Source organism: Pelecanus crispus, chromosome 6, assembly GCF_030463565.1.
Source record: "Pelecanus crispus isolate bPelCri1 chromosome 6, bPelCri1.pri, whole genome shotgun sequence".
NCBI lineage: Eukaryota > Metazoa > Chordata > Aves > Pelecaniformes > Pelecanidae > Pelecanus > Pelecanus crispus.
The window spans coordinates 74,030,205-74,058,056 of NC_134648.1; positions in this window are offsets into that span (position 1 = coordinate 74,030,205).

Genomic DNA, 27,852 nt, shown 5'->3' on the forward strand with positions numbered 1-27,852 from the left:
CACCTTGCGTGGCATTTGACCTAAACCAGCACTAGGCAGCAGACGCACAGCTCCTGGAGTCCTCCTCTTTCTTTGGGTCCCAAGTCTGTGTAATACACAGACCTTAATTTTAGGAATGGCCAGGAACGTAAAGGTGAAAGGAACGTAACTTAGGGCTTTTTAGCTGTCTAATGTTAACTAGAGAAAACAAAAACCTGATGCTTTATTTTAGAAATGGCAATTTTTATAAGTCCATCATAGGTGCATCCAGTGAGCATCAATCTGGGAAGCTGCAGTATAGTGCTTTTCTTTAGAATCACAGAATCACGGAATGGTTTAGGTTGGAAAAGACCTTTAAGATCATCCACTCCAACCATTATTCTAACATTACCAAGCCCACACTAAACCAATCAAGGGTAGACCAGACTGAACCATGTCCCCAAGTGCCACCTCTGCCCGTTTTTTGAACACTTCCAGGGATGGGGACTCCCCCACCTCTCTGGGCAGCCTGTTCCAGTGCTTGATCACCCTTTATGTGAAGAAATTTTTCCTAATATCCAACCTAAACCTTTATTGAAGAGCATGACACCTTCCAATAAGTACCTGAAAATAAAAAGTTGTACGGATAGCACACACATCCCATGCAGGTGTCTGCTGATGGAAAAAGCATCTGGCAGGCACCTGCCCTTGCCCAGACGGGTCTTCCCTGCACCCAGCTCTCGCAGAGGCCTGTCCTCTTCCCTGAGGTGACCAACTGGCAAAGCAAGCGCAAGGGAAGAAGTTTCAGGGGAGGTTTAGGTTGGATATTCGGAAAAATTTCTTCACGGAAAGGGTGGTCAAGCATTGGAACAGGCTGCCCAGAGAGGTGGGGGAGTCCCCATCCCTGGAAGTGTTCAAAAAACGGGCAGAGGTGGCACTTGGGGACATGGTTCAGTCTGGTCTACCCTTGATTGGTTTAGTGTGGGCTTGGTAGTGTAGGTTAATGGTTGGACTGGGTGATCTTAAAGGGCTTTTCCAACCTAAACCATTCTATGATTCTAAGGATTATGCTAGACCGTGTTAAGCATGTAGCATAACTTCTGTTATTCTTCCTCCCAAAGAAAAACACTTTTCCTTAGCCTGAGGAGCCGTAGAGGTGCCTGTTCCCGTGGCGGTGTCCCTGGGAAGGCTGACGACGGCCGAGCAGGAGCCCGGTGCGGTCCCTGCTCCCCAGGTCCTTCGCCCTGGCTCTTCCAGCACCTGTGGGCAAGGTACCCAGATGCCATTTTCATTTGCGGAGCTTGTTCTGATAAGGTGCTTTCTCACCGTAGGGTTCTTGGTATTGTCTTATTTTATTGCAAATTACCCTTTCGACTAACTCGCCGTGTTTGCACCGTAGTTCCCTAGCTCATGCCGACGACCTGCACAGACGCTGACAGTGGAACCCTGGCAGTTCAACTCCTTGCTCTGGCGTGATGTCACCCTGCCGGCTATCGCGACAGCTTTGCGGGAAGAGGCCGGCGCTCTCGCTGCCTCCTCTCCGGAGCCGATACGTGCTGGGGTTGTCGGGGCTCAGCCCCAGCAGCAGCTCAGCACCACGCAGCCATCGCTCACTGCCCCTGCCCCACGGGGATGGGGGAGAGAATCGGAGGAGTGAGAGTGAGAAACACTCCTGGGCTGAGATAAGAACAGTTCAACAATTGAAATAAAGTAAAATAGTAATGATAATAGTAACAGTATAATAATGATAATAATAATACTAATAACAATATCCAAAGCAAGTGCTGCCCAATGCAATTGCTCCCCACCCGCCGACCGATGCCCAGCCAGTTCCCAGCAGCGATCGCTGCTCCCCGGCCAACCCCCCCAGTTTCTATACTGCCCATGATGCCGTATGGTATGGAATGGCCCTTGGGGCAGTTGGGATCAACTGTTCTGGCCGTGCCCCCTCCCAGCTCCTTGTGCCCCTGGCAGAGCAGGGGAAGCTGAAAAGCCCTTGCCTGGTGTCAGCACTGCTCAGCACCAACTAAACCATCAGCGTGTGATCAGCATTGTTCCCATCCTAAATCCAAACCACAGCACTGTGCCTGCTGCTGGGAAGAAAATTAACTCTATCCCAGCCCAAACCAGGACAGGTGAAGATGCGTTACAGCTGGTGACCGAAAGGACAGCAGGGGCTGGGGAAGGTGGAGGGGAAAAGGAAAGTGCTTCAGTTTCAAAACCAAGTTTTTCAGAATAGGTAGAATAGCGTTTAACTAGAAGGGAAATAGCCTTTGCTCTTCGGATCTCTGGAGAAGGAAAAAAAAACTTCTTTTTTCCCCCTCTCACAGGGGCATACAGCTGGTTGTGTTCCTGCGTGCTGCTACTAGAAATTCAAGTCCTGTGCATTTTGAAGCAGAAAAGTGATATTGCTTTCGGTGGTGCTACTTGAGAGTTAGAGTTGAGTGCATGCTTGAGCGCTTTATTTAATTGGAGACGAAATTCAAATACCAATAGCTTTGAGCTGCAAATTTGGGTGCATATTTTAGCCCTAAAACCTGCAGGCTGCAGATCAGTTGTTTGTCCCATTATAAATATTAGGATGCAGCAGGTATTTCATTCTGATGTGGACCTGGATTTGCCTTGCAGAATCTCTCCGTGCTCGTTGAACAGCGCAGAGCAGAGAGATCACATTCGGCATTATTAATAGAAATATTTTAAGGTTCCTGTGTATGCTAAACTAAATGCAATAGTCTGTACCTATCAACTGCACTACTTCTGCAGGCAGCAAGGGGACCGTGATGAAAGAATTGGAAGTCCTATTAAACCCCTCTGCCCATCTCCAAAGGGCTGCACCGCGCTCTCCTTGCCGTCAGCAGAAGGTGCCGAGGAACATGCCAGCGGTGGGCAAGAAGCTGCCCGTGAGCGGGTATCCCAGAGGGACTCCATGGAACACGTTGATTCCCAGGGCTATCGAGGGTGTGAGTAGAGCAGGGATGAGCAGAAACATCTCATCTAAGGCTGAGGGAGCTGGGGTTCTTCAGCCTGGAGAAGAGAAGGCTGCGGGGAGACCTTATTGCAGCCTTCCAGTAATGAAAGGGGGCCGATAGGAAAGATGGGGACAGATTTTTAGTAGGGTCTGTTGCAACAGGACAAGGCGTAATGGTTTTAAACTAAGAGGGCAGATTCAGACTCAATACAAGGAAGAAATGTTTCACACTGAGGGTGGTGAGGCGCTGGCACAGGTTGCCCAGAGAGGCGGTGGAGGCCCCGTCCCTGGGAACATCCCAGGCCAGGTTGGACGGGGCTCTGAGCACCCTGGGCTGGTTAAAGCTGTCCCTGGCACTGCAGGGGCTGGGCTGGGGGGGCTCTGAAGGGCCCTTCCCACCCAAACCATTCCATGGTTCCATGATCCTACAACTGCCGCCAATGCACGAGCTGAGGGAAGGGTCTTCCACCAGCCAGGGAGAAGGAGATGCAGCCTTACAGCCTGGAAATAGAGGGGCTGCTGTCTGCGGGGAAGCATAACAGTCAAACTCAGAAGAAAACCCCTGCTGAAGCCAAAATCAATTCACAGTTTGGGAAAAACCTGGGTATCAGCCTCATCTGCTCCTCTGCCCGCGGGAGCGGTTGCAGCTCTTTAGGGTGGGTGAGCAGAGGGGGGGGGCGGACACGAGTGTCAATGAACAGCCCCTTCCAGCAGCACCTGGGAAAAGGGAAAAAAGAAAAAAAAAAAAAAAAGCAGAAAAGAAAACTCTCTGCCTGGGTCGCTGCTGTTAGAATCATAGAATGATAGAATGGTTTAGGTTGGCAAAGCCCTTTAAGATCATCCAGTCCAACCATTAACCTACACTACCAAGCCCACACTAAACCAATCAAGGGTAGACCAGACTCAACCATGTCCCCAAGTGCCACCTCTGCCCGTTTTTTGAACACTTCCAGGGATGGGGACTCCCCCACCTCTCTGGGCAGCCTCTTCCAATGCTTGACCACCCTTTCCGTGAAGAAATTTTTCCTAATTTCCAACCTAAACCTCCCCTGGTGCAGCTTGAGCCCATTTCCTCTCATCCTATCGCTAACTACATGGGAGAAGAATGGTGGACCGAAGAAGGCCACTGGTGCCCGGAGCATCCCCAGGGAAGTGGGTAAGGGGTGGTGGGACCCCTCCTGCCTGATCTGGGAGAGCACCAGCACCATTGGGGGGGTTTGGCCTCAAGCAAAACACAACTGGACCATTGAGCTTCCTTGGGGAACATCAGCTTGGCTGCCCTTCGAAGAAAGCTGTATTTTTGTGCCCTTTCCTGCGACGGCCCCGCTCCATCCCCGCTGCGGGTCACCGGAGTCGGGGGGACGGGGGGCTGCAGGACGCTGCTGGGATCGCCGGCACCATGGGACAGGCAGGACTGCCGGAGAGGGGGACAGGGACCGGCCCAGCCTACTCCCCTCGCATGATCATGATAAACCACATTTTTTCAGCTTCCAGTAGCAAATCTTTCAGTAACACGGAGGCACGTTTGGCTTCCCTGTTGGGTTTGGATATGCCTGCGGGGTTTTGTTGTGGAGAAGGGAACGAGGAGGCATAGCTCAGCCCCCAAAAACCCACCCTGTGCCTGGGCTGCACGGGGAAACGTCGTCTCTCCGCACGTGCTTCCAACATCAAGGAGCTCGGCTGTACCTGCTCCCCTCGCGCCGGGTGCTGGCACCCCAAGGCACAGTCAGCGCCATGGAGGATGCTCAGGGCCTTGAGGCTCCAAACTTTGGGGGTGCTTGTGGACCCCACGGACCCATCCTGTCCCCTCTGCTGGCACCAGCACCCTCAAGGCACAACGTGTTTTGTCTTCTTAAGGACAAGTATTTGAAGATGCTGTCGGGGTTCAGCCCCAGCAGCAGCTCAGCACCACGCAGCCATCGCTCACTGCCCCTGCCCCGAGGGGATGGGGGAGAGAATCGGAGGAGTGGGAGTGAGAAACACTCCTGGGCTGAGATAAGAACAGTTCAACAATTGAAATAAAGTAAAATAGTAATGATAATAGTAACAGTATAATAATGATAATAATAATACTAATAACAGTATCCAAAGCAAGTGCTGCCCAATGCAGTTGCTCCCCACCCGCCGACCGATGCCCAGCCAGTTCCCAGCAGCGATCGCTGCTCCCCGGCCAACCCCCCCAGTTTCTATACTGCCCATGACGCCGTATGGTATGGAATGGCCCTTGGGGCAGTTGGGATCAACTGTTCTGGCTGTGCCCCCTCCCAGCTCCTTGTGCCCCTGGCAGAGCAGGGGAAGCTGAAAAGCCCTTGCCTGGTGTCAGCACTGCTCAGCACCAACTAAACCATCAGCGTGTGATCAGCATTGTTCCCATCCTAAATCCAAACCACAGCACTGTGCCTGCTGCTGGGAAGAAAATTAACTCTATCCCAGCCCAAACCAGGAGAGATGCGAATAAAAGGGGTTGAAAACCTTTCTCCAAGTGCCCCAGCCTTTGTGTGCAGCAGCGAATAAACCACTGCAGGGACTGCTTTTGTTTCCCTACGGGGGTACCGCGCTGTGTGTGTCTGACCTCCTGCTCCGAGGGTCACCTCCTCGGCGCATAGGTTATAAAACACAAAACCCCCCCCAGAGCCTTTATCTGAACGGCATTTTAAAGCAGGGAAGCTGTACGCAGCACAGTCCCCTTGCACGCCTGTGCAGGCAGCATCCTTTTAGATCATTTTGTGATGCAGCAGCTCTCCAAGCGATTTTTGAGCTGAAGCTTGCTGCTGTCTCTTCACAGCTGCAGACGCCAGGCCTGAGCCAAAGCAGGGGAATCGCCCGGCTAATGCGCAAACCATGCTGCTGGAAAATGAACGCTAAAAGAAACAGCGTGGAAATGACGCAGCGTCGGGCACGAAGCCTCCTGCAAGCAGAGGAGGCCGAGTGGAGGCGAACTCAAGTGTGGATCTGCTGCCGTGTCCGGGCAGCCGCTGCCCGTTTTCCAGCCGCAGCAATGAGCCGGGGCCACGGGAGCCATTTGAAGGTAAGAGCTGGGCTGCGGGTGGGAGCGCAGCCTCGGAGCAGGTAAGAGTGCGCAAATCGCCTGCAACTATCCGTGCGTGGTTCTGCCCACAAAACAGACGCTGCGGCTCAAGGGAGAGGTAATAAAATGCTCCTGGCAGCAGCCGCTTCCACCTGGGTCGTGGCTGTGAAGGACGTGGCTGCCCCTCGCTGCCTGCCTGGCCCGCGGGAATAACGCACGCACGCACGTACTGCGCGCCCTGGGGAGCTGCGCGGAGGCGTCTTAGCGCATTTGAAGGCCAAAGCAAGATGTACCCGTTGCTGCTTCTGACAGTAGGGAGCGTTACATCTCATTATGCCTTGGTTGGTGCCTGCACCAATGCAAACGGGCAGGTGTGGCACTTGGGGACATGGTTTAGTGGGCACGGTGGTGTTGGGTTGGTGGTTGGACTGATGATCTTAGAGGTCCTTTCCAACCTTAGTGATTCCTGGTTTTTACTTTCATTAAAAAATAATCCAGCCATCAAGCCAGAAAACATGAAATTATGACTCTGCCCTTAACTGGTTTAGTGGTGGACTTGGTAGTGTTAGGTTACTGGTTGGACTGGATGATCTTCAAGGTCTTTTCCAACCTAAATGATTCCATGATTCAATGATTCTATGATTCTATTCTAATCTAGTTTTACTTTCATTAAAAATAATCCAGCCACCAAGCTGGGAAACATCAAATTAATTATTACTCTCCCCTTAATTGGTTTAGTGGTGGACTCGGCAGTGTTAGGTTGATGGTTGGACTGGATGATCTTAAAGGTCTTTTCCAACCTAAACGATTCTATGATTCTATGATTCCTCCTGCAGGCAAGGCCCCGGGAGCATGCGGGCAGCAGGTCCCTGCCCTCCCGGCTGTCAGGGTTGCTCTATTTGTTGGGGTTCAGCCCCGGCAGCAGCTCAGCACCACGCAGCCATCGCTCACTGCCCCTGCCCCGAGGGGATGGGGGAGAGAATCGGAGGAGTGGGAGTGAGAAACACTCCTGGGATGAGATAAGAACAGGTTAATAATTGAAATAAAGTAAAATAGTAATGATAATAGTAACAGTATAATAACAATAATAATAACAACAATATGCAAAGCAAGTGCTGCCCAATGCAATTGCTCCCCACCTGCCGACCGATGCCCAGCCAGTTCCCAGCAGCGATCGCTGCTCCCCGGCCAACCCCCCCAGTTTCCATACTGCCCATGACGCCGTATGGTATGGAATGGCCCTTGGGGCAGTTGGGATCAACTGTTCTGGCTGTGCCCCCTCCCAGCTCCTTGTGCCCCTGGCAGAGCAGGGGAAGCTGAAAAGCCCTTGCCTGGTGTCAGCACTGCTCAGCACCAACTAAACCATCAGCGTGTGATCAGCATTGTTCCCATCCTAAATCCAAACCACAGCACTGTGCCTGCTGCTACTGGGAAGAAAATTAACTCTATCCCAGCCAAAACCAGGACAGTCTTACAGCAGGATCCCGGGAGGAGAGAAATCCCTGCGGCTGTCCCGGCTGGAGCCAAGCGCTCCCGCTCCGCGCAGCCTTCGTGAAGCGGGAGAGGAGACCCTGGTCCGAGCGGGGGGACAGCTCGGTGCGGGGCTGCAGGGACCCCGCAGGCGTCCCCAGAGGGAAGGGGTGCGTGGCTGGGGCTGCAAACCCCCCACCGCCTCGCCACGCTCCTTGTGCCAGCCACGGGCTGCACAGAGCAGCCTTCAAGCATGGAAGCAGCTGAGCTGCAGCTTGGGTTTTTTCCCCAATTTGTGTTTAAAGGTTGGAGAAGGCTGCACCTCCTCCATTAGGTTGCTTTTTCTCCAGGCAGCATTACCCACCAGCACGGTGAAACCAGCTGGGTACGGCTGGGAGCCCGGGTTTCTCCATCCCGCTTGTCCCCGCTCCCCAGCCTCGGTCTTCCTCTCCCGCCTTGCCGCTCTCAGCCTTTCCTCCTGCGTGATTCTTAATATTGATGCTGCCTAAAAGTAGGTGAGCGGTGGAAAGCACACTTGGTGTTACGCAATTCACATTTTACACCTTGCCGAGTGTTACCATCTGCTGAATTTCAAGGTCGGGCTCCCTGCGGTCGGTCTGTGCCTCCTGGCAGAAAGCCGCCGTATCGCCGATGAGATTATCCGCCCTGCAGCCGGCTGCCCCGTGCCCGCGGGATGGCAGCCTGTGCCACACGCGGTGCCGGTGCCGGTGCCGGTGCCGGTGCCGGTGCCGGGCTGCCAGGCCCTCCTCCTGCATCTGGCAGCCTTCGTGCAGAGGAAGGCTTTCACAGCAAGGGTCAGGGTTCCCCAGAAGACAAGCGAGCATGGTTTTTAAAGCAGAGAAGGATCAAAACGAGGAGGTAAAGCAAACCAGGAATAAGAGCTGGTTGCAGACAGCTCTGCCTGCCCATCCGTGAGCTGCCCACGCCGTGCAGGACCGCAGCTCCCTGGGAGAGATGCTGGGGGCAGAGGGTGCCCGGGCAGAGCCAGGCTCTTTGGGGAGACCCCGTTCCCCCTTCCCGGGAGGCTGAAGAGCTGCAAACCTGCTGCCGCTTCGTGCCACAACGGCAGCAGCTACAGGGACTGCATTATTTCACGCTCACCCACAACAAACTTAAAAAAAAAGCAATACTACTTGTTACAACTACAACATGAAGCACCAAAACAGCCAGCAGCGCGTGCTGAATGCTGGCCTTTGGGCCAGTTTAAGTCTTTTTTACAAATCAAAACGCCTTTGCGTGCCAGCCCAGGCGGGGTGCACGGGCGGCGTGGGAGCCGTGCCGCGCTGCAGAGCGAAGCCCAGCAGCGCCAGGGAGGAGCGGGGAGAGGGGCGGCAGGAATCTGTGCTGGGGGCTCCCCCGCCGGCGACGGCTGCCCGCTCCCCGCTCGCACCTCCCAGCACCTCCATTCCTCCTCCTTTACCCAGCTGCCTTCCCGGCTGCCGCTAACAAACTGCCGTGCAATTTCCTTCTGGAAATTATTTTGGCACAAGAGAAACGTTCCGTACCTGTCAAGAACAGACATAGCCTGTTATTTGGGAAGTTTTCTGACTTTAAAAAGGGTGAACTTGAAAATGCCAAGAGCAAGAAGTGTGGGTTTGAAGCCTGACCATCGCTCCCTGGGTAATTCGGGTTCAGGACAGCGGCGGTTCCCCGCTGGACCTCGCCGTGAAGCAGCAGTCGCTCATTCACTGAATCACATTTCCTAACAGGGGTTACCAGCACTGGAAATGCTCCTTCCTCAGAAGCCAAGGGGATTTCTGAACAATTTGCGCTTTCCGGGACCTGGATGGACTGGATTTATTTTTTTACTCTGATTAAAATCAGCGCTGGGCGCTGCCTTGTGAGGTTTGACACGGCCGGAGCCGGTGGCAGCGCCGGGGCAGGGTGGCCTCGGGGGGCCGTTCGTTTCGGCTGAGCTGAGCACGGTCAGGCTGGGTTAACCGGTGAGGGTCTGGGGGGTGCTGAGCCCAGTTTTATGGTTAAAAAATTGCACCTGAAGCTCCAGGCATCCCTTCCTGTCTCTGTCAGGGGTGAACAGATGGATGTATTTCCCTAAATACCCTAAATAAAAAGTTAATGTCTTCACATTACTAATATGTATATTGCCAGGAAAAATATAATGAGATAAAGTGTTTGCATTCCTCCGCTCCCAGCACAGATAAATGTTTGGGTCACCAGGGGATGCTGCAAGCCCTGATCCATCAGCTCTGCACTGCGCGTCGTACGAAAGCAGGGACACGGGGAGGGGAGCACCCTGTGTGTCTGCCCGGGGAGGGTGGCTCTGGCGTGCAGGGCTGCCTGCCCACAGCGCAGTGACAGCAGAGGCGGGGGGAGGGTATTTTATGCTCATGTTTACACTTTTTACACTCTCATATTCTCAGACAGGCACCTGAACTACCCCTGAGCTTCTGTCTGGGCTCTGCTGCACGAAGGGTGCTGCGCGGGATGCAGCTTTGCTGCAGGAAGGGTGCTGCACGGGTGCAGCTTTGCTGCACGAAGGGTGCTGCGCGGGATGCAGCTTTGCTGCGCGAAGGGTGCTGCACGGGTGCAGCTTTGCTGAACGAAGGATGCTGCACGGGATGCAGCTTTGCAGCATGAAGGGTGCTGCACGGAATGCAGCTTTGCTGCACGAGGGGAGCTGCACGGGATACAGCTTTGCTGCGCGAAGGATGCTGCACGGGATGCAGCTTTGCTGCGCGAAGGATGCTGCGTGGGATGCAGCTTTGCTGCGTGAAGGATGCTGCGCGGGATGCAGCTTTGCTGCACGAAGGATGCTGCACGGGTGCAGCTTTGCTGCGGGAAGGATGCTGCGTGGGATGCAGCTTTGCTGCGCGAAGGGTGCTGCGCGGGAGCTTTGCTGTGGGAAGCGTGCTGCGCAGGATGCAGCTCTGCTGCACGAAGGGTGCTGCACGGGTGCAGCTTTGCCGCACGAAGGGTGCTGCGCAGGATGCAGCTTTGCTGCAGGAAGGGTGCTGCACGGGTGCAGCTTTGCTGCATGAAGGGTGCTGCGCGGGTGCAGCTTTGCCACACGAAGGGTGCTGCGCGGGATGCAGCTTTGCTGCACGAAGGGTGCTGCGCGGGTGCAGCTTTGCTGCATGAAGTGTGCTGCGCGGGATGCAGCTTTGCTGCATGAAGGGTGCTGCACGGGTCCCAGGGCTGCAGCTGCGTTAGAGGCGCCGCAAAAGGGAAGGGCCCAAGTGCCATCGGGGCTCAGGGCGGCAGCCCAGCAGGCTCAGGGATGCGTTTTTGGGGAAGGAGGGGAGTTCAGCTCCGCCATCCCCAGGAGAAGGAAATCGGGCAGGCCTTGTGCTGCCTCAGCCGCTGCCTTATGGTGCTCGAGGACTACTCTGGCTTTGGGGACAGGAGAGCTCCCGTGTCCCTGCCCGGGCTGGTACCTGAACCCAGGAATGGGAGACTGCGTTGAGTGCGGGGGGATGTAGGTGGTGCCGAGCCCCCCTTGGTGCTGAGACGCGGTGTCAGAGGCTGCTGGGGCAGCGTCTGCGTGCAGCTCCTCCAGCCATGCCCATCCCTTCCTTGTCGGCTCTAATTCATCGTGCTTAGAAAGACCGGAGAAAACGCGAGTGTTTCCCCGAGGAACAGCTTTCAAAGGCTGTTTTCAGGAAAATGAAAAGCCTCTTTTTTTTTTTTTTTTTTTTTTTTTGTTTTTAATTGCGAGCTCTTTCGCTGGGCGATGGTGGGGATGGAAACCTGCAGTGGAGCTGGGCGCTCGCTGGATGTCAGTGTTGATTCACGCAGGGACAGGCACGGGTGGGGGTCTCGGCCCCGTCCCCCCGCTGCACCAGCCGAGACCCCCCCGGCAATAAAATTCCAATAAAACCCATCAACGCCGCCCTCGCCGCGCAGCTCTCTCCTGCGGCCGTAGGCAGAGATGCCGGGGTGCCCCGGTCACCGCTGTCTCAGGTGCGACGCTGCCAGGGCTTGCCGGGGGGCTTCCCCAGGGGTTCTGGGGTGAACCCTGCACCCGTTCCATCCCCAGTTAGCTGCCGCGCTGCAAGGTCCCCCCCGGCCACCTCCGCCCCTGGCCAGCGCTTGCCGCGGCAGCTAAGCCTCGTGCGAGGACGCCGGTCACCCTGGGACCCCCAGCCAGAGCTGCTGGTCCCCCTCTTCTTCCCCGCCGCCGCTGTCCCCAGGCGGGAGCGGCCGTCCCTGCTGCTGCGAGGCCACGCGTGCCCGGGGGAGGTGGGCGAGGGGGTCCTCAGCAGCTGTGGTCCTCCATGGCGGGACCACCGGCAGCAATTTGGGGAGGGGGCTGTGGGATGCAGCGCATGCTCCTGGGTCTCAGCGGGGTGATACGAGCCGTGGAAACGCGGATGCGGGAGCTGGCCACTGCCGGGACCCCTCGCCCTGGGATGCTGCGGGGGCTGCAAATGAGCCCTGGCAGGGTGGCACGGCAGCGCTCAGGCTGATCTCTGCAGATCTCAGCTGCTGGGGTTGTGCTGCGAGGCTTAAAAAGAGCCCAAAATAACACAGCCGGGGCAGAGCAGGACCCCATCCCCGTGAGCCGCCAGCCCAGCGCCCACCGTGGGGATGGAGATGCGGAAAGCGCCTGGTCCTGGCCCGTAGGTGAAGGAGGAGGAGGAAGAGCAGGGTGCAGGGACGGCCGCTGGCTCTGCTCTCCCCGGCTGCAGGAGGTACCGACACCCCCGAGCATCCCCGTATCGCTGCTGGGAGAAGCGCTGGGATCGGCGGGGCGCGCCCGCCCCGGGGGGCTGCCCCTCTCTCCCGCAGAGCCCACGGCTCCTGCTGTGTTGCTGCGCTGGGAGACGCATCTGCTGCCTGGGAAATGTCAAGCTTTGCAGCCGGGCTGTTGCAATAATGGGTTTTAGCTGCAATTAAGGCACCACCGACCTCTTGCTGCAGCCTTCCGCCGTGGCAGGGGGACTACAAGGAGGTTTTTCTCCCCCTTCTCTTAGTCACCTGCAGAACCTACTTTAATGAACTGATCCTTTCCCAGCCAGAGCCACAGCTCCCTCCCCACGGCCCCGGCAAGCTCCTGGGCCACACCAGCGGGCACCGGGGACTCCGTCCCACAGATCCATGTGTTGATCACCGGCTCCGTTGACCCTCACAGCTCGCTCGTGTCCTCCTCCTCCTCCCCACCGGGTTATGGCTGCCCTTAGGGATGATGGGGACGTGTCAATGAAGGAGGTTCTGGTGTCCAAGAGACTCTTTCCTTGGGCAGGCAGAGGCTTTCCGTGCCACTGGGCACTGCTGGCATAGCCTCCTCCGGGATCTGCCCTGGACATCTGTCGTGGTTCAGCCCCAGCAGCAGCTCAGCACCACGCAGCCATCACTCATTGCCCCTGCCCCGAGGGGATGGGGGAGAGAATCGGAGGAGTGGGAGTGAGAAACACTCCTGGGCTGAGGTAAGGACAGGTTAATAAGTGAAATAAAGTAAAATAGTCATGATAATAGTAACAATATAATAATGATGATGATGATGATGATGATGATGATGATGATGATGATGATGATGATGATGATGATGATAATAATAATAATAATAATAATATAATGATAATAATATGCAAAGCAAGTGCTGCCCAATGCAATTGCTCCCCACCCGCTGACCGATGCCCAGCCAGTTCCCAGCAGCGATCGCTGCTCCCCGGCCAACCCCCCCAGTTTCTATACTGCCCATGACGCCGTATGGTATGGAATGGCCCTTGGGGCAGTTGGGATCAACTGTTCTGGCTGTGCCCCCTCCCAGCTCCTTGTGCCCCTGGCAGAGCAGGGGAAGCTGAAAAGCCCTTGCCTGGTGTCAGCACTGCTCAGCACCAACTAAACCATCAGTGTGCGATCAGCATTGTTCCCATCCTAAATCCAAACCACAGCACTGTGCCTGCTGCTGGGAAGAAAATTAACTCTATCGCAGCCGACACCAGGATGACATCTCCATAGGGAATGACAACTCCTACCTCCTAGCTGCTTCTCACCTGCAGTCCTGCCTGCTGAACCTCCTTGGGGTCCCCTTTCCTCTGCTGATCCCCCCAGCTTTGCACGCCCCAGCGAGCATCTCTTCCTTGGCAGAGCTCCCCCCTCTACTGCACACTTGCTCTCCTCACCCAAGATCCTGCGCTGGGACCCCCGCTCCTGCTCTGCAGCCCCCCGGCCCCTCTCCAGACCTACCCACACATCACATGGGAAAACGTCACAGTGCGTGCCGGCTGCAGGGGCTGCCCGCCCGGCCAAAGCTGCCGTTTGACCCCAGCCATGCTCACACAGCCATCGGTGCCAGCGCTGCCGCATCCAGCCTCCTTCCATCTCCCGCGGGGCCAAAAGCCGGAGGCTATGAGTAAGTGTCTCCTAAATACGGCATTCTAGCTCCTGCTTCATTCCCATGCGGTCCTGGAAATCAAAGTTAATATTTGGAGGTATGCCGGCGCATACACAAAGTACGTGTTGAGTTTTCTCTGCCTTACTGTTGATTTTCAATCCTGAAATGTCCTAAATGAAAAAGTACTTTACTTACTTGTGCAGATTAATTTGGAGAGCTAGAGATAATAATATTTTATAAATTTAGCATGAATTTCCCAAAGGGTTTGCAGTTATTCAGATTAAACTAATTCCGTTCAGGCTGGTACCCAAGTAGGAAACGCACACAGTCATTCTTTTTTTGCTTCAAAGTCCTCACCAAGCTCAGCGAGAAAGCTGTGAAAACAAGAAATGAAATGAAGGGGCGGTGAAATCCCAGGAGAGGGGAGGCTCTGCGGGCTGAACGAGCCCAGAGCCAGGGGACCAGGTTTGGGTCCTCGTTGGCAGGGTGGGGCGGCAGGGAGCGGGATGCTCGCTGCGGTGCCTTGGTCCCCACAGTGCCTCACCTCAGCTGCCAGGCAGAGGGGACAAGGTGTCCCCTTGCCCCAGATACCTCCCCATGGCCGTCCTGGTGCCTGAGGCTGCAGGAAAGGGCAAACACAGCAGGGACAGGAGGGAAGGGGGATGTTTGGAGGTGCAGCTTCGGGGGGGTGCAGGCACCCCCTTGCCAGCTCGGCTGCGATGGGAAGGGCATGTCCATAGAATCACGGAATGGTTTGGGTGGGAAGGGCCCTTCAGAGCCCCCCCAGCCCAGCCCCTGCAGTGCCAGGGACAGCTTTAACCAGCCCAGGGTGCTCAGAGCCCCGTCCAGCCTGGCCTGGGATGTTCCCAGGGATGGAGCCTCCACCGCCTCTCTGGGCAACCTGTGCCAGTGCCCCACCACCCTCACTGTAAAACATTTCTTCCTTATGTCTAGTCTAAATCTATTCTTCTTTAGTTTAAATTCATTATTCCTTGTCCTGTCACAACAGACCTTGCTAAAAAGCTTGTCCCCATCCTTCCTATAGCCCCCTTTAAGCACTGAAATGCTGCACTAAGGTCTCCCTGGAGCTTTCTCTTCTCCAGGCTGAACACCCCCAGCTCTCTCAGCCTGTCCATGTCGCAGAGGGGCTCCGGCCCTCGGGGCATTTTTGTGGGCTCCTCTGGCCCCGCTCCAACAGCTCCACGGCACGGCACGTGCCCTGCCAGCAGGTAGGCTGCAACGAGGACACGGGGAGCCCGTCAGTTTAAAGCACGCCGGACAAGGAGCTCGGCAGCGTGCTTTGGAGCGGGGAATCACCAAAGCCACGTTAGCAACTCGGCGTTGAGGAGAGCTGCTTTGGCTGGACCTGATTCCTGGCACGAAGCTGCAGCCGTCCTCCACATCTGGGCAGCGATGACCGGCCGGGGGCTCTGCAGAGGATGCTGCTCCAGCGGGATGAGCCATCCTTCATCGCGTCCGTGTCACTGCAGATCTCCGGGCAGTGCCAGCTTGCGACAGAGCGAGGGATGGACTGAAGCTGGTGCCAGCACCATGGGGACGGGGTGCTGGGACGGCGCACCGGCAGTCCCGGTGCAGTGCAGGCAAGGAGCCAATGCCAGCTTCAGGCAGAAACTGCTGTCCCCGGTGTGGGGACTGAGAGGGCACCGGTTTGCTTGTGCCAGCGCAGGGGTGACCCAAAGTCCCTCCATGTGCCAGGGGAGGAGTGCGGAGGCTCTGCAGGGTGCTCTGCCACGAGACCTTGGAGGGTCCCTGCCATAAATCCCCCCCATCCTCCCCAGTGCCTCCCTGCAGCCCCCGCTGCTCCCCCGACACCTCCAGCCCCCGGCAGCACTGCCAGCGGCGCCCAGCCCTGTGCCCGGCTCAGCTGTACACGTGGCAGATGTGAAGATTCGGGTTTTGCCTCATTTGTATGCATCGGAGCAAACTTTGGCAGCTCCCCAGTCTCTGCGGGGGCAGCGGCATCTGCGCCGGCTCGGGGGCCAGGAGGGGCCCGGCACGTGGTGCTCGGCGCCGTCTCACCTTGCGCCGGGGCAGGGAAGCAAGCTGTGCTTTTAGGGGGAGTGTCGTGCTCACGAAATATTTGAAGGCACATCTGTGGGGGTGCCAGCTTGCTGGAGAAAGAGGAGAAGAGAACGAATACTTGCAAGAGTTTCTTTAATTACCATGAATCACTGCAGCATTTAAAATACTCGTCCTGCCTTTGATAGGATGAATAATATGCTGTGGTCAGATATTAGCATTCGAGCCGCATAGCGGGACGGAAGGGCTTCGGCAGTGGGAATAAAGCAGCAGACAGCGTGTGCTGACAGCTGCGAGGAACGCAGAAAATATTAACAGTGGCAGCTGGAGAGGCCGGGAGAATGGCAATTCCCAGGCGCGCCCTCCCCAGCGCCGTCTCCCCTCCTTTGCATTCACCGCAAAGCTTCCGCGCCTTCGCAGTCTGCACAGGCAGCAGAAACAGGGTGCAGTGGGGGGACTGGGGACAGCCCCCCAGGAGGACACCGGGGGCACCAGGGTGTCCCTCCTGCTCCCAAAATGCGGCCGGCCAGCCTGGGAATCGCCGCGGGATGGCACGCGGCACCTTCGTCCTGCAGATCCGCCACATCGCACCCGGGGAGCGGCCGTCCGGGTCTGCGGCTGTCAGCGGGACTGTGCCTCCAGCTACAGCAGTGCCTGGACTGGGGACGACTGTACCCCGGCAGGCTGGGGGGTGAGGGCGGTCAGATCCTCACCCAAAATCTCCAGCAGCATTTTTTTTTTTTAATTTTTTAAATTTTTTTTTTTTAAATTTGGAGACTTGAAAATGTGAGCAGCCCTGGTAGCACAGCATGCTCCTGGCAAAGCCGGTGCCTTCTGACCGGCATCGGGTGGCACGTGCAGCTCCAGCCATTCCCACAAAACAATCCTCCAGTCCGGCGCTGCTTGGAAAAGTCCCCTGTTCCCAAGGGCAGTGCCTGTGGTGGGAAAAACCCCTGCCACGTCCTTCTCCTCCCTCCCACCCCTCTGCCAGGGCTGGGGCTGCTGTGCTCACCCACCCAAGGGGGAGATCAGCATCCCTCGTTGAGCCCTCTGGAGATAATCTGAGCGTGTCTCGTTAAACAACTTCTCCACTCCCCTGTGTTCTCTTCCCTGGCCCAGCGCAGGGACTAATTGTTATGAGACGATGTAAGCCAACAGGCAAGTGCAGGTCAACCAGGGGATCAGGCCCAGCCAGCACGCGTTCATGAAAGGCAGGTCCCGCTTGACCAACATGATCTCCTTCTATGACCTGGTGACCCGCCTGGTGGATGAAGGAAAGGCTGTGGACATCATCTACCTAGACTTCAGCAAAGCCTTTGACACCGTCTCCCGTAGCATTCTCCTTGGGAAGCTGGCAGCTCATGGCTTGGACAGGCGTATTCTTCGCCGGGTAAAAAACTGGTTGGGTGGCCGAGCCCAGAGAGTTGTGGTAATTGGAGTTAAATCCAGTTGGCAGCCGGTCATGAGCGGTGTTCCCCAGGGCTCTGTTTTGGGGACAGCCGTGTTTAATATCTTTATCGATCATCTGGATGAGGGGATCGAGTGCACCCTCAGTAAGTTTGCAGATGACACCAAGCTGGGTGGGAGTGTCGATCTGCTGGAGGGTGGGATGGCCCTGCAGAGGGACCTGGACAGGCTGGACCGATGGGCCGTGGCCAACTGTGTGAGGTTCAACAAGGCCAAGTGCCGGGTCCTGCACTTGGGTCACAACAACCCCATGCAGCGCTGCAGGCTGGGGGAAGAGTGGCTGGGAAGCTGCCCGGCCGAAAAGGACCTGGGGGTGTTGGTCGACAGCGGCTGAACATGAGCCAGCAGTGTGCCCAGGTGGCCAAGAAGGCCAACAGCATCCTGGCCTGTGTCAGGAACAGTGTGGCCAGCAGGAGCAGGGAGGTGATTGTGCCCCTGTGCTCGGCGCTGGTGAGGCCGCACCTGGAATGCTGTGTCCAGTTTTGGGCCCCTCAGCACAAGAAGGACATTGGGGTGCTGGAGCGTGTCCAGAGAAGGGCAGCGGAGCTGGGGCAGGGTCTGGAGCACAGGGCTGGTGGGGAGCGGCTGAGGGAGCTGGGGGTGTTCAGCCTGGAGAAGAGGAGGCTGAGGGGAGACCTCATCGCTCTCTGCAGCTCCTGACAGGAGGGGGCAGGGAGGGGGGTGTTGGGCTCTTCTCCCATGGAGTTAGCGATAGGACGAGAGGAAATGGGCTGAAGCTGCGCCAGGGGAGGTTTAGGTTGGAAATTAGGAAAAATTTCTTCACGGAAAGGGTGGTCAAGCATTGGAAGAGGCTGCCCAGAGAGGTGGGGGAGTCCCCACCCCTGGAAGTGTTCAAAAAATGGGCAGAGGTGGCACTTGGGGACATGGTTCAGTCTGGTCTACCCTTGATTGGTTTAGTGTGGACTTGGCAGTGTAGGTTAATGGTTGGACTGGATGATCTTAAAGGGCTTTTCCAACCTAAACGATTCCATGATTCTAAGTCCTGAAGTCTCCATCGTCGCTGGCGCTTGTCTTTGCTCCTGGGTATGACATCTCCAAGGTCCATGAAGCCAGCTCTCTCCCCGGGTCACGGCTGTGAGAGCCGCAGCCGTTGCCAGGGCCGGTAATTCCTGCTTTGCACCCAGAAGCATCGTGCGGACGGCCCCAGCACGGAGCTCACGCATTCCTCCTGGCAAGAGGAAGTCTCTGACAGCAGAAGAAAAAATAAAGCCAGAAATGATGGGCTAATCAAAAAGTTTTCCATGCAGGTTTAAACAGACGTGATGCAGGAAGGCAGGGCATTTTCCAGGCGCTGCGGGATCGCTGCGTGGGCTAGCTGTGCGTGTGAGGGCATCCTATTTCGGAACCGACAGCCCCACCACATGCAACCAAATCATTTCCCGTGCGCACAGGCTGCACCCGCTGGCGTGCGTACGAGAGCCGAAGAACCCATTAACCCGCTGTTCGGTGCATTTTAGGTGCTGTGTATCTGTAAGCGTGTTCCATATACCCTGTATTCAAGCCTCCCAGTTGAAAATATATTTATGCACGTGCCCCTCATCTGGACAGGCGTCCTCCCTCCCTTGCTGCCCAGGGAAGCGTGCGGGCACGGCCGGGCTCACGGAGAAGCTTGGCCAACACGTCTGCATGGGAGCTCGGTGCCGGGGGGGCCCGCAGGATCCCCCCGCTCTCCCGGGGTCCCAGGCAGGCGCCTGCCTCTCGGGGCCCACAAACCACTTGGCCAGGCTTTTTTTTTTTTTTTTTTTTTTTCTCCCCCCAACGAAATGTGTACGAGAAGGGACTGAAAAGGGGGTTGTGGGGGGCAAAAATCTCATTTTCTGAGGGCGTAGGGGCGAGTTTGGAAAGAATAATGCTCTGCACCAGTGAGATCTCAGAGAAAAAGCAGGTTCGTACAAGGCGTGCTTGGACCACGCTGTGATGGCCAGAAGCCAAATGACGAGTTGTACCCCGAGCCCCTGATGTGAGCCTGGACGGGCTGTGTGGGCTGTGAAGTTATCCAGCGACACCAGCAGGACTGCCCCGACGGGGGGGAGAAGGAGCACAGGATACGCAAGGAGCAGCAGGCGCTGCTCCTGGAAATGCATCCTGTCAGGTCTTAGACACGTTTTGGTTGTTTGCAGCCCTGTCCCGCCTGGCTCCGTGTCAGCCGTGGTGCTGCACGGAGCCACAGCCGCTCCTGGGGACGGGGCGGCCAGCCTGGGTCAGAGAGGCCGGAGCGGTCACAGAGGTAAATCTGGAGGCAGAGACTGGGATTAATGGGAAATAATTCCAGGAACAAGCTGGAACAGGCTGGTGACATTTCATCCCTGTGAGCCTCTTGCCTTCGGGGCAGCGCCTGTGGGAGGTTGCATCTGCGGGCTGCGCTTCTCCCTGCTGAAGGACCCTCAGCTCCAGTAACGTGATTTTCACAGCAGATAGATGAGGGATCTCTACTCTGCCTGACGTGATCTCCAGTGCCTGCGCTTCCGGAGAGACGCTCGTCTTCACCGATGGTGTTGACTCATGACAGCTTTTCCCCAAGTTCCTTACACCCCTCCTCGGTCAGGCACAATGCCGAAGCGGGTAACGTCAACACGGCGCAGGTTTAGGTTTTTGCTCTGAATTGCCACTACTGCCTTCATTTATGACTCAAAGCTGGGTTTTCCAAAACCATCCCAAACTTTTGGATGAGCAGCTGATTAGGGGAGTGGGAAAGGTTTAGGTGCTCCGCTCCTACCAACGCGATCATGCGCCCGTCCCAAGTCCTTACGAAGGCGGGCAATGGCTCTCTGAGGAGCAAAACGTGCCGACGGTGATGGAAGAGTGTTTGTCGCCGGCTCTGGCTCCGGCAGGCGGGCTCCGGGCTGGCAGGACCTCTGCACCCGCTGCCCGACAGCCCCCGCCCCACCGCTCCCGCCGGCACCTCTTTTGCACAGGGACCCCCAAACACAGACCCCGCGGAGGCTGTGCTGTGAGTATTTGAAGACAACAAAGTCTGGCTGTGTTATGTTACTAAAAAGTTGTTGGGAGCTATAGAGTCGAAGAGCCTACGGTTAATCCCAGGAGGTATCCGGGTACCTGGCTTTTGGTCCCTTTCTTCCTTCCGATGGCTTCTTTCTTCCCAGGGATATCACATTTTATCTGCATTCAGATTATTGCAGGATAAAAAACAGTCTAGCTGGTTTAATTTAAACTGACAGACCTTATCAGACAGTGTCATCCTGTATTTCCAAGAGGAAAAAGAGAAATAGAGTGAGAAAATGGGAAAATATGATTTTAATACTCCCTGGAAATGCTGTAAGATGAGCTGTGACATGGGGGCAATGTGGGAGACGTGGAGCCAGCACCGGGCTCTGCTGGGCGTCAGCACGGCTCCGAGCAGCCCCTTCCCGGGCCAGGGGGGCACTGCTTTGTGGGAATTCAAGCTTGGAAAGCCCAGGAGGGATCCCGTAGGACCGGGGCAGGGGGAGTGAGACTTCCTATGGCTGTGCTGGTCCCAGGGCAGTGCCAGGAGTTTTAGGGTGTAGGGGGACACCCGGAAAAAACAGCGTGGGGAGAGATGGGGGGGACGAGGCTGGTGTCCCCCGCGCTTTGGGGAGCTCCCGATCTGGGAGCGAGTGGCCCAGGGGTCTGCACGGTGCCGGAGCAGCTTTGGGATGGGGTCACTGCCCCGGGGGCGTGGGCATGTTGTGGGATGCAGGGTATTTGGGGAATGCACGGGATTTATTCTGGGATGTTCAGGAAGGAACAAAAGGTGGGAAAAGGGATGGATACAGATGATTTCAGGAGGACAAGCATGGGGAAATAGCAGGGTAAGGGGACAGAAAGGGCTGGTCTGGGCAAATGGTGGCCGGTGGGTGCGCTTGCCTGGCCGTGCCTGTGCTGGCTGCTGGTGGCACGGCCTGGCCCCTGGCTGAGGGGCTCCCAGTGCCGGGGGGCACATGGGGGTCCCTGGGGCAGCCCCTGGAGTGGGGCCATGGGGGTCCCTGGGGCAGCCCCTGGAGCGGGGCCATGGGGGAGGGTGGGCATGGGTGCAAGTGAAGTTTACTTCTCCCACGTAGTCAGCAATAGGACGAGAGGAAATGGGCTCAAGCTGCGCCAGGGGAGGTTTAGGTTGGAAATTAGGAAAAATTTCTTCACGGAAAGGGTGGTCAAGCATTGGAAGAGGCTGCCCAGAGAGGTGGTGGAGTCCCCATCCCTGGAGGTGTTTAAGAAAAGGGTAGATGTGGCACTTGGGGACATGGTTCAGTCTGGTCTACCCTTGATTGGTTTAGTGTGGACTTGGTAGTGTAGGTTACTGGTTGGACTGGGTGATCTTAAAGGGCTTTGCCAACCTAAACAATTCTGTGATTCTATGATTCTATGAAGACCCAGCTGGAGCAGCCAGAGAGGAGGTGCAGAGACCTGGGTGTGAGTGTGTCTGTCTGTCTGTGTCTGTGTCTGTCCGCCTGTACATGCATTTTTAAAGTGCTTTTGCAGAGGTAAGAGTGTTCAATGACTTTTGCAAAGTCATCTCAGCGAGAGAGTTTGGGATTTGAGCGTCGCTTTGCGCTCAGAGGATGCACACAACGCATTGCAGTGTCCTTCAGCAGCCCTGCCCGTTCCTGCGGCGGGTGCCGAGGGACATCAGCTGTAAAGAACCGAGGTGTCAGAAAGCAGCGTTATTGATAACCCCCGTTCTGGCATTATGGCGGAGCGTTTCCTCCAGTGAATTGCACCTGCGCTTACCTTCAGTGTGGACCTGATGGTAGAAAACTTATTTTATTCTGCAGAAATAAAAGAAAAAAAAATCTTGTTTGGGGAATATCCTTTTCTGATTACTAAAAAAGAAAGAGCTTCGCTCAGCAGAGAACTTGATTAAAGGTGAAAATTTTTGAGAGAGAAGATTGTGCTTAGCAAACAGGAGATTTTTCCTCTTGCTACAAAAGTAAAAAAGCTCAGAAGAAAACTTTCAGCATGGGCAAGCTCCTCCATCCCCAGAAGGAAAGGAAGTTGTAGCACTGCCTGCTCCTGCCTGCTCCTGCCCTAACTCCCTTCCCTGTACCTCAGGAGTCACCTGCAGTCACCTGGGCGTAACCGCAGGGGTTTGGTGCATTGATCCCAGACCAGTGCCAGAAGGGCAGGGGCTGGGCTGGGCAGGGAGGCTCCTTGGTGGGGCGACAAGCCCCCGTGACACAGTGCCGGGCATGGCACGGGGCGCAAATCCCCATGGCAGGGTGCTGGGCACACCGTGGGGTGCAAACACCCATGGCAGGGTGCTGGGCACACCGTGGGGTGCAAACCCCCATGGCTGGGTGCTGGGCACACCGTGGGGTGCAAACCCCCATGGCAGGGTGCTGGGCACACCGTGGGGTGCAAAACCCCATGGCTGGGTGCTGGGCACACCGTGGGGTGCAAACCCCCATGGCTGGGTGCTGGGCACACCGTGGGGTGCAAACCCCCATGGCAGGGTGCTGGGCACACCGTGGGGTGCAAACACCCATGGCAGGGTGCTGGGCACTCCGTGGGGTGCAAACCCCCATGGCTGGGTGCTGGGCACACCGTGGGGTGCAAACCCCCATGGCTGGGTGCTGGGCACACCGTGGGGTGCAAACACCCATGGCTGGGTGCTGGGCACACCGTGGGGTGCAGACCCCCATGGCAGGGTGCTGGGCTTGGCACAGGGTGCAAACCCCCATGGCAGGGTGCTGGGCACACCGTGGGGTGCAGACCCCCATGGCAGGGTGCCGGGCACGGCAGCGTGGGGCTCACCCTCCTCTGCAGGCTGCTGCTGGCCCCCAACCAGCGCAGCTCGGGCGCCGGTCTGCGAGCCGGCAGCGTGGCTGAGCTGAAATGTAAATGCTGGCGGGAGCAGAGGTTACCCCAGCTGCGCGAGGAGCAACAGCAGAGTCCTCAAGGGATTTGGTGTGTTTTCTAACAACCCCCGGGACAATACACAGCATTAAACTTGAAAAATGTCTTGTGCTGGAATCAAATGGGGATATTCCTTATAGGTAAGGAGGACTTTGTACACAATGTTTTCATGCGAGAGACAGATAAAATAAATCCCTCGATATCTTCTGGCATTATGTTTCTGCTGTTTTTCAAACGATGCATCAGTGTTGAAGTGGAGGAGGCCGGTGCACCCGACTCATCCCGTGGCAGCGGTGCTGGAGCTGGAGTTGGGATGGTGGGACGAGAGGAGGGCGTGAGGGTGACAAGCCCCCGGCCCCAGAGCCGGTGATTTTTGCAGCGGGCTGGGGGCCAGCCGGGAGGGGTCCATGGAGAGCCCTGCCTGCCTCCCTGGCCGGGCTGTTTGCTTACTGATGAGACTGTCACGGTTTTAAAGCAATTCGGACAAAAGGATTTTAAGCTCCGAAGGGATCTTACATGTATCCCTGTGACATTTGACATGCTAATCTTATGGAAATAGATTAATTACAAATGCTATTTCTGTAGGCTTAACTTACTATCATAAGGTCATTGCTAAAGGATAAAAGCTGATGAGATTGTACTGAATAATAATGCGAGCCACAGGATTTCGCCGAACGATCAAGCAGCGAATTACAAGTTTCACCGGAGGAGGACAGGGCAGGAATTAGTGGGGAGCTGCCGCTCTTCCAGTCTCGGGTGCTTCAGGCTCTTTGGAGCAGCTCCGGGAAGCCGGTGCGCAGGGCCAGCTCCCCACCCGTGATGCTGCAACGTGCGGGGAGGATCAGGCTCCCGGGGGGCACCCAAAAATGCCCTGGGGAGGGAGCGGGAGGGCGGCTGGCTCGGGGTGCTCGCCCCGGTGCCGTGCGCTCGCAGTGTGGGGCAGGGGTGCTGAGGGCAGGCTGAGCCCCGCTGCTGGGGACGGGGTCCAGCCCGGCCTCGCCGGCCTCAGCGGTGACCAGGGTGGGCTGCCGGGGGGACAGGAGGTGGGAGAAGGCAGGAGCGATGCTCGGTGGAAGCCAAGGACAGCTGCGTTCACCCAGTGTAAGCTGGCTTTGTCGGTTTTTTTCCCTCCCTCTCTGTTTCTCTCTCTGATTCCAGGGGAATAATGCCGGCAGATGGGCGCTAACATTGGCTCTGTCACCGGAGCAGACGACGGAATTTGCTTTTAGTCATTTTCATTTCAGTTTATTCGGCGTGCGCGCCGCGGCGGCGTGTTGCCATGGGAATGGCCGTGTGCGGGCAGTGGGCACGTGAGGGGTGCTGCTGGGGACCCCCGGGACCCAGGGCAGCCCGGGACCCTCCGCTGGCTGGTTGCTGTGTGGTGCCGTGCTCCGGCTCTGCCGGGAAAACTCCCTCTTGCAAGCACTGGCCCGGGGTGTTTGCCATCCACCCTTGGCGTCACCCCCTACCCCAAAACCCCCGACTGATCTGGAGATGGATGGGGCTGGGGGGGCTGCCAGCGTGGCACCGCCCCGCTGCCCGGTGCATCACAGCGCCGGTGCGGGGTTGGGTGACTCCGCGTAAAGAGAAGGATGAAGCCTGCCCTGCGGGCGCGAGGGATCAGCTTTTGGCAGGGAAGCTCCTGGGAAAGGCTGCCCATGGCTCCCAGAAACCTCCCAACCCCGGGACGGCCGCTGCAGGCGGGCTGCGCCTCTGCCCTCGCTCCTGCCCGGCTGTCAGCCGCTCAGAGACGTGAAGCAAAATGCAGGTGGCCGGGACAGTCTGCCTCGTAGAGGGGTGTCAGTGGAGCGGTGACAGTGACATCCCGGCTGAGAAATGCTGATGCTTTCGCAGGAAAACACATTGTGCAGAAAGCGCAGGTGCCGAGGCGGCGCTGAGAGCCCAAGGAGCAGGAAAACAGGGCAGGGGTGATGGGGGGGGTGCATTCCCACCTCGCTGTCAGAAACCCGCCTGCATCAGATGTGTCCGGTCCTCACAGCAGCGGGAGCAAGGTGCTCGCCTGGCTCTGCCGAGGAAAGAGAGAGCTGGGGTGCGCGGGGAAGCGTGCTGGGTGGGCTTGCTGGGACCCCCAGCCTCGCCCGAGCATCCTCTCCTGGGCTTCACTCCAGCCCCGCAGCCAGTGCTCTCCGTCTTTTCTAAACAAAATATGGAAACACGGACGTGACATCCTTCACCTCCTGGGAGGTGGCCCCTGGCCCTGCGCCGGGGGCTGGACGCCAGCGCCAGGACCGCGGGGTGCAGCCATCCTGGAGCTGGAGCGTCCTGGAGCTGGAGGCTGCGGCTTGCAAGGGGCAGAGCTGAAGTATTTATTGCACATCGTGTATCGGCGTCGGCGTTCGCTTTGCGGGGCATCAGTAACACAGTTCCTTTGATCCCCGGTGCTCGTGTCTTTCTAAAACCAGGTCAAAGGGGGTGTGGGAAGCTGCCCGTGACGCTGGCGGGCCGTGCGTGTGACCCGCCACGGGGATGGCGACTGATGTGAGGCTTGGGTTTGTGTTTGGGAATTAAGCTAAGGGACAGGTGAAGCTTCCCTTCGTCTGCCCGTAGGCTTCCAGGCCTTAAAGATGCTGAGCAGACGGGAGGGCGCCCGGCAGATGGTAGCAGAGCTCCACTGCAGCCCATCGCTGGGCAGGCAGCTGCCTGCAGAGCAGCGCTCTGTGCCCTGGATTAAAATGCTCCGAAACGCGCTTCTTGCACATCTTGCTAGAAAGGGAAGAGGTGCCTTTGCTCGGTCTCGCCCAGAAGCATGTTCCCAGTGTCGCTGCAAGCCCGAGCGGGGCCAAGGAAGGAGGCCCATGGCGTGGAGCCCGGAGTGACGGCACCGGCTGCTGACGGGCAGCCGGGATTTACCTGGAGGGGTCACTCAGGGGGTGTAAATGGCACCTCCTGATCTCCCCTAAAGCTTGCCGAAGCAGATTTACAACTTAACAGCTGAGCACTGGCAAGTATTTCCCACAGCAAGCAGCGCTGTGAGATGAAAAGGCATTTTCAGTAGCACGTGGCTCTCCCTGTCTCTTTTAAATAGCATTGGGTAAGAGGTTATTTGTGATTTGATATCATGGTACTTAGAACCATAGAATCATAGAATCATAGAATCACAGAATCACAGAATGGTTCAGGTTGGAAAAGCCCTTTCAGATCATCCAGTCCAACCATTAACCTACACTGCCAAGTCCGCACTAAACCAATCAAGGGTAGACCAGACTGAACCATGTCCCCAAGTGCCACCTCTGCCCGTTTTTTGAACACTTCCAGGAGGCTACAAAGAACAGGGCTACCTGCAGCGGGGATTAGGATTCGCAACAATACGTACAGGCAAAAATCAGGGGCGAACTCAGCTAGACGTATTTTGATGGGTGACGCTCCCACGTGGAGCGTTGCTGCTGGGTCTACGGTCATGCAGGCGCCCAGGCAGAAACCTGCTGCCCCGGGGGAAAACCAAGAGCCAGGCTGGGAGCTCGGGCACGCCGGTGAAGCGTCCGGGTGATGGGAGATGGGGCAGGGGTCCCGTCAGCTCTGTCCCTCCTTCATCCTCGCTGGGGAGCCTGGCTGAGCCAGAGCTGGGGGGGCTCAGCTCGGTGCTGCAGGGGCATGAGCATGCGTTGGGAATGAGGGTACCAGTTTCAGTTGGAATCGCAAAGATGTGATTTTCCTGACAGCAAAAAAATTAAGGTAACGGAAGAGGATCTCATTTGGTAGGAAGGATGCTATTAGCTTCAAAGAAGGTTGTAACAAGAGTAGGAAAAATAAGTGCTTCCAGTGGTAATAATTACAAATACTTGATTTTTCTCCATTTGAACATTTTAATGACTTTTAAAGCAGAATTAGTTTGGGTTTGGTTGGGTTTTTTTTCCTTTCCAGAATATCTGAAACCTGAAAAGGTCTTTTTCTCCAGCCTTTTGAGAAAAAAAAACCTAGAAAACACAAACTGAAATGTAGAAATAACATTTCTGGAAAAGCGCTAGTGAGAAGCGACAGCAGAATTCCGTGATTTGAGGGTTGCGCTGCCTCCCCCTGACACCTGGGCAGGGGACCAGCGCCGGCTGAGCCCATGGCCCCGTCCCCATCCCATTGCGGGGACACAACCGCGTGTGCCCAGGATGGGGCAGGTGCGTTTTCCCGGAGCAGAGAGCCATGGGGTCAGGGCAGGGACCCCTCCAGTGCCACCCCTGGGAGCTGCTGATGTTTCCTGCGGTTGCCGGGGGTTTGGTGACAATCAGTTGTTCATGTTCCGGACCCACGGTCAGGGCTTACCGTTCCCACCCCAGCAGAGAGGGTGTTTCTGGGGCTTCCTTGGCTCTCCATGGGATGCACGGCCATGGGACGGACCATGTCTCTGCTGTCCCATCTCTCCTGCCCCATCTAGGGGAGGTGGTGATGGGGGACGGGGCTCCCCGCTGTCTCTGGACCGGGCTGGATTTGGCCACGGCTGACCTGCCCTCCAGTAAGGCAACTGAGATTTAGTCCCATCTTGAGACCATGAGTGGCTGCGTGAGGTGTGTCTGGAGGAGAGACGGGGATCTGAAGCCCAGGAGAAGACCTCCTGTGACCTGAACTTGGGCAGAGCCCAGCCTGGGGAAGGCTCCAGACCCCATCCCTGTGCTGGGCTGTTCCCCTGCCCCATCCCTGGTGCCTTTTTACCCCCTTGGAAATACCAATTTATTTTTTGTTTGGGGAAAAAAGCGTGCGGTATGGGATGAGATAAATATTTCCAATTACCTGATAATA